The sequence below is a fragment of the Spermophilus citellus genome (genome assembly GCF_964194105.1).
Source record: "Spermophilus citellus genome assembly, chromosome: 17".
Lineage (NCBI taxonomy): Eukaryota > Metazoa > Chordata > Mammalia > Rodentia > Sciuridae > Spermophilus > Spermophilus citellus.
Genome location: NC_138199.1, coordinates 69766804 through 69773683, shown reverse-complemented (window position 1 = coordinate 69773683; position 6880 = coordinate 69766804).

Below are 6880 nucleotides of genomic sequence, written 5' to 3'. Positions count from 1 at the left end.
TGGCAGGCTTGGGCCAATGGTATAGGACTTTTTATAGAAATTTTATGAACCAATTAAAAGTATATTCATGGAAAAGAAATGGAAAGAACCACAGGGAGAAAATGTGAATTTTTTCAGTGGTTGAATTTGGATGATTTTTGCTTCTTTTAAAAATCTTCATTTTTATTCTGTTTGGGAGACATAAATAATACTGCAATTCTGCTTACAGTAAAACTAAGTGGCTCCTCTCTGAAGTCCTCTTGTCCTGTTACTGATACTTCTAGAACTATGAATTCTAGAATACACACAATGCAAACAAAGAAGGCACTAGAAGTGACCAAAGGCAACTGGAAGAGGAAGGAGCTGATGTTTGAGGAATAACGAAAGCATTTGGTGAATCTGCCATTTTCAGGAGTTTTAGCTTGAGGGCAGGCCCCCATCTACATTTTGGGAGCAGCTGAATTTCAAATTCCAAACTCTCATTCATATTGGCAAATATGAGGAAAGAGTCTGGGGTATTCATACTATTTAGAAGGTAAGGGGGTGGGGATTCCAGAAAGGGGAAGTCTTAGATTCTATATTTAAACTCTTCCTTAATCTCTACTGATTCCTGAACTACATATGGTCAGCTCCAGGTAGCTCAGCCAGTATTTAAAATGTGAACTTGGACTTCAGAGAATGAATTTTGAATCAGCCAAATAATGCTTAAAAAGACAAAACTACCTTAACTTTGCCTGTTCCTGGCGCCTGATGGAGCTGATTACATGTCATAACAAAGATGCACATGAAGGGAGAAGGAGAAAAATACATTATGCCCTTCTATGTGTTGCTATAATAAAGATTGCTTGGCTGGGTGTGGTGGATCACACCTGTAAACCTAGTAACTCTGGAGGCTGAGGCAGGAAGATTGCAAGTTTGAGGCCAGCCTTAGCAACTTAGGGAAGCAACTGAGCAAGATCCTTTCTCAAAATTTAAAAAAAAATAAAATAAAAAGAACTAGGAATGTAGCTCAATGGTAAAGTAGATCTGGGCTCAATCCCCGGTAACAAAAACAAAAAAACAAAACAGATTGCTTGTACATTTTTTGTACAAGTCAATATGTTTCAGAGAAAAATGAACTTGATCTCTGTAGCGTTTGATTTTAACTGTTCAGAACACAAACGAAAACTACTTTACATATGAAGAAACAAGAAAATGTAAGCAATCCCCTGTGTGTGTGTGGGGAGGGGCAATTTATAGAGACTCCTGTCAAGATAATCCAGGAATTGGAATAGACTCATAAGAATTTTAAAGCAGCTGTCTTACTTATGATCGACAAGTGAAAGAAAATCATGCTCATAATGAATAAGCAGATAGAAAATTTAGAAGACTAATTATCTCAAAGGAATAGCCCAGATAGAGAAAAACTATTCCTAATAGAGAAAACCTAGAAATAACATCCACATTTCTTCATCAAGAAGCTGTTTAAGAAATTAAAATATTTTAACATGTATTTGTTTAAACGTTAGCTGATGTGTAAATATCTATTGTCAAAAATATATAGCAAAACCAGGCCCGGTGGCACACACCTGTAATCCCAGTGGCTCAGGAGGCTGAGACAGAAAGATCACGAGTTCAAAGCCAGCCTCAGCAAAAGCGAGGCACTAAGCAACTCAGTGAGACCCTGTCTCTAAATAAAATACAAAATAGGGCTGGTCGAGTGCCCCTGAGTTCAACCCCCAATAACCCACTCTCCCCCAAAATACATAGCAATAGATAGAGGAAAGTGATAGAATAGAGTTAGAAGAAGTAGTGATACTATTAACAATAGCAGTGTAAGCAATTTTTCATGTTTGCTGCATCCTGTGCCCAGTGCTAAGTAGATCTGTATCCCATTATCCTATTTAAAACTCCAAGGATACTATTATTGTCTCAGAACACACATTAGAAAACTGAGGCACAAGATTTTTTTTTTTTTGGTACTGGGGATTGAACCCAGGGTTACTTAATCGCTGAGCCACATTCCCAGCCCTTTTTATGTTTTGTTTTGAGACAGGGTCTTGCTAACTCCTTCGGGTCTTGTTACATATCTGAAGTTGGTCTTGAACTTGCGATCCTCCTGCCTCAGCCTCCCAAGGGGCTGGAGTTATAGAAATTTCCTACCTTACTCATGGTTTCACAGCCAGAAGGAGTTTGATTCTTGCAACCTCCACTCACTGAAACACCAGCTTGGTCAGAACTGAAACCAGGACCCTGAAGGGGCAGAGCCAGTGTCCTCTTGTTTAGATACCGGTTCCCACCCAGTGTGTGTGTGCAAAACTGAAGGAGGCAGTTGCTGGGGGAGGTAACCAGGGTAAAGCATTGAATGATCCTGTTTACCAGAAGAAGAAGAAGAAAAAAAAAAAAAAAGGAACAGAGGGAAGAAGGAAGGGAAGAAAAAAAAAACAAGAGAAACGTGTTTCTTTCTAGGGTTTTTACTGTGAATTTCTCCAAGGTCTTAGTTCTGTGTTCTTCTCAGAAAAAGTAATAATTGTACATAAGAGAGCAGCAGGGGAGGCTTGTGCATAGACCGTGGTGCTAGTCTTACAGGTGCCTACACTTATCTTCCTGCTTATCAAACAGGATGCGTTAATTATGGACAGATTTTTGTGGGTCACAAAAATATGTAGATAAAAAAGAATGTTGATTTTGGGAGAATAAGACAATGCCATAATTTGAAGTAGTCCAACACACAACAGGGCATTTAATAAAACAAAGATCAGTGACTTTGAGAACCTACTCAGAAAGTAAAAGGAGAAGAGAGCAGGGAATCCGCTGAAGTTTCAAGAAAGTGTATGCATGGACAGGGGAGAGGAATTCAAATTGGACTTTAAAGAATAAAGTAAAGAAAGAAAAACACTGTCCCTCCCCTTGCTTCTTTTCCTTGCTCTTTTTCATCCCCCTTGGTCTCCTCTGGACACACGCCCGTTTTCTTTCGACCCCATAACACAGTGTTAACGTGTGTTTTGAAATTATAGACAGATGATATATATTTCTCAATAACAGAAGGGAGAGAATAAGTTTACCTAAGGTGCTGTGGTTGGAGAAGAGTGGAAGATTTAAAAGCAAAAATCAACTGACACAAAGGGAAGATGTATCACCAGTCCTTAAGGAATGACTGTGTTGGTGAGTAGATGAGCTCCCTTCTGAGTTTTATGAAGAACTTTCTGGTCTTTTAATAAGCTCTTGGCTGAGAAGTATATTCGAGTTTATGAAAAAGGGCATGTTGGTTTGTAGAAGGGGAAGGATAAACACTCTAAGCAATACTGACCACTAAATATGAAATATTTGTGGGCATATTATTATAAAGTCCAGTAGCAGTGGGTGGCAGAGTGATGCATGAGGCCCCGAGCGGCAAGGAAAGCAAGATGGCGTGCCACTTGTTCACCTTAAGAGAAATGGTGGAATAGCTGCACGGAGGAGGACAGCCAGCTCACCCAGGGAGCATGGACCAGGACCAGACCAAGTCTCCTCCGGAAGACAAGGAAGCCTGTGTGCAGGAGTCAGGGAGCTGTGTGGGCAGGACCCAGCAATGTGCACTTTTTCCATGTTTCCAGAGAGTATAGAGAGAACGTTTGGAGAATAAGCCCCCGATGGCCTGAAATCACAGACTTTGTCTGTTTTTGTTTGTAGAACGTGTCCAGATTCATCCTGGGAGCCTGGGGAAGTCTTCACGGATAGTTATTTCTCTTTTATTACTAGCCATCATCTCCATCCAGCAATTAATAAGTCCTGTCCACTTTGATTCTTTAAAACACTTGAAATCCACCCAACATTCTCACTGGTCGAATTCAAGCCCTTATGATCTGCCACCCACATGGCTGGGATACAGTGTAGAATAATCTTGTAGACAAAGCAAGTCAAATTGGATCTTGCTGGCTTTCTACTTAAGTTTTTTCAACAATTCCCCCATTGCATTTCGGGATCAGGTTTCCCATCATGACTGCGTTTATGTCTCTTAAGATCTAACCTATACCTGGTTCCATTCCCTTCCAGCATCAAACCTTGTCAAATCCATATGCATTGACATGTATGCTCAGACATGGATGCACACATAGCCTCTATGTTAGGAGACTGCAGAGCTCCCTAAATAGGATATGGTCTGCCTTGTTTTAGCCCGTGATATTCTGGCTAAGAAGGTTGTTGCTACTCTTCTCTATCTGAAATCTCAACTCAGTGCAATCTCTTGTTGGAGATGTTCTCACAACAGACTACCCTGTGATCATCTCTATCACAGTGCTAATCAGTATACTAAGATTACAGTTTAACTCATCTGTACTCCGTCGTGTGGCTTGAGCAAGTACAGAACAAAGATTGTCTCCTTAACTCTCTCCACAGATTTTCAGTCACTGTACACTAGCAGATGAGTTGACACGGCTCCTCTTTGCTTAAAAGAAATTTAAAGCAATTCAGAAAAGTGATACTATTGGACAGTTATTGTAGACAGCTTTGCTTTGCTGCTGTGACTAAAAGGATCTGACCAGAACAAGTGTAGAGGAGAAAAGGTTTATTTGAGGGCTTAGAGTTTCAGAGGTCTCAAGCTATAGACAGTAGACTCCATTCCTAAGGTCTCCAGGTGGGGCAGGACACCATGGAGGAAGAGTGTGGCAGAGGGAAGCAGCTCACATGGTGATCAGAAAGCAGAGACAGACTCCGCTCCCCAGATACAAATATATACCCCAAGCCACACCCCAATTCCCACCTCTTCCAGCCACACCCTACCACTTCATTTACACTCAGTTAATCTCTATCAGGGGACAAAAATCACTGACTGGGTTAAGAGTCTCACAACCCAATCATTTCTCCTCTGAACCTTCTTGCATTTTCTCACACATGAGCTTTTGGGAGACACCTCACCTCCAAATCATAACAACAGTGCTGTTTAGAAATGGTAAGTTGGTATCTCCTAGACAATTCATCATGATTATCTGAGTGTTTTCAATATACCACAACAAAGTATCATATACAAAAACAAGGGGAGAGGGTTAGGATGTCTCAGTGTCTTGAGGTTAAAACACTGGAGAGAGTGACTTAATGAGTGAGAGGGGAATCAGACTAGATACCACCCAGGAGTGCTTTTGAAAATTTGCTTGAGTTCCATGAAGATGGCATGGAGGGCTTGCCCATTGTATTGTTTGTGGAGGTGCAGAGCTGACCTGGGTGTATTCAGAGAGAATTGAGTGGCATGTCTCTAGTCTCTGAATATTGCCATAGGGTTTAGAGTATAGATCAAATACCTCCTCACCCCCATGCCTCTTTGCTTAGGTTTTGTAAAAAAGATGCAGTTGATTGGAAATATGTTTTTTTTTCTTTCTCTCTCTCTTTAGGGAATGGAAGCAAAAGCGCTCCGTGGCCATTGTTTCTGACAGTCCATTTAATGTAGATGAAACCATCCATTCATTTGGTGAATCCCTGGAATCAATGGTTTCCACTTTGTACTTCTTGAAAAATATACAGTATTTCAGGCCCCTGGATTTACATTCCACAGACTTTCTGGTTTAATGGAATAGTTTTGGGTCCCCGGAGGGCAGGCATATGGCTCTGCAAGAAGGTTGATGGTTTTTCTAAATGTTCTCACTTGGATCAGTTTCGTGAAAAGCTCTTTGACATATAGTATAGAAGAAATGCTTCGCAGGGGACATTTCTGAGAAAAGTTGCTTATAGGCTTGAGCCCTAGGGCTAAAGTGGGGACAGTCCGTCTCCTTTAGGTAGGGTTCTTGTTAACTCAGGATATTACTTTTAGTAGCAATTTGAAGAAAATCTTTCTTTGAATTAGAAATCCCTAAAAACTCTAATTTTTCCTTCTGTGTCTAATTTGGTATTTGTGTAATTGAGTATTTAGCACACCAAAAATTAACAGAAAAATATCATACATGGGGTGGGAGGGAATTTATCCATTAACCATTCCCTCACAAAAATAGGATGATCTTCTATTGTATTTTATGATGATGTTATGATAATTGCTGCCACCAAATTCCTTCCAGATCTGTACTATTGGATAACTGAGAGCAGTCTGGCTACTTTGGGAACAGATGTGCCATGAGTGAACCATCTGTGACAAACCTCTGGCATTTCTAGATTAAAAATTCAATACCAATTTTAGAAATAAATGATACTGTATGGGCAATGAAATGGATAAATCAAAGTTACAATGAAGGACACCATCCCTTTTTATAGAAACGATTTCATGGATTTTTAACAAATTTCTCTATACAATTTGTAAGGGGCCTATTATTTTTCCTCTACATCATTATTCTTTTACTGAACTTTTTAAAATTAATTTTTCTCAGAGTGTTATTCTCTCCTTTATTAAATGTCTCCAACATAGGTAGTGAATGCCTTCACATTTATGTCGGCATAGAGTTGTCTAGATATGTAAATGGTTTATTGTCTCACCTAAAATGTAAACTTCCTTAAAACTGAGTTTGTAGACTAAATCAGTGGACAGATGCCATTTTAATTGGGAAATATGAAGAATTAACCTTGAAAAATACTGGCATGTATCATGGTTTGAATATGAAGTACCCCCAAAGGCTCAGGAGAGAATGTCATAATGTTCAGAGGTAAAACGGGATTAGATTATGAGAACCATAACCTAATCAGTGGATTAATCCATTTGATGGATTAATAATCTGAAAGGATTACTGGGCTGTGGTGTAACTGTAGGCGGGATACAGGAAGCAGGGCATGGATTGAGGAAGTAGGTAACTGGGAGCCTTCCTAGGGGATTATATGTTGTCCCTGGATCCTCTCTTTGCTCTCTCTATGCTCTTCAGCTGCTGTGAACTGAGAAGTCTTCCTCTACAATACCTTCCACCATGACGCTCTGCCTCACCTTGGGCCCAGAGCAATGGAGTCTGCCATTGAATCAATACCTAATGAT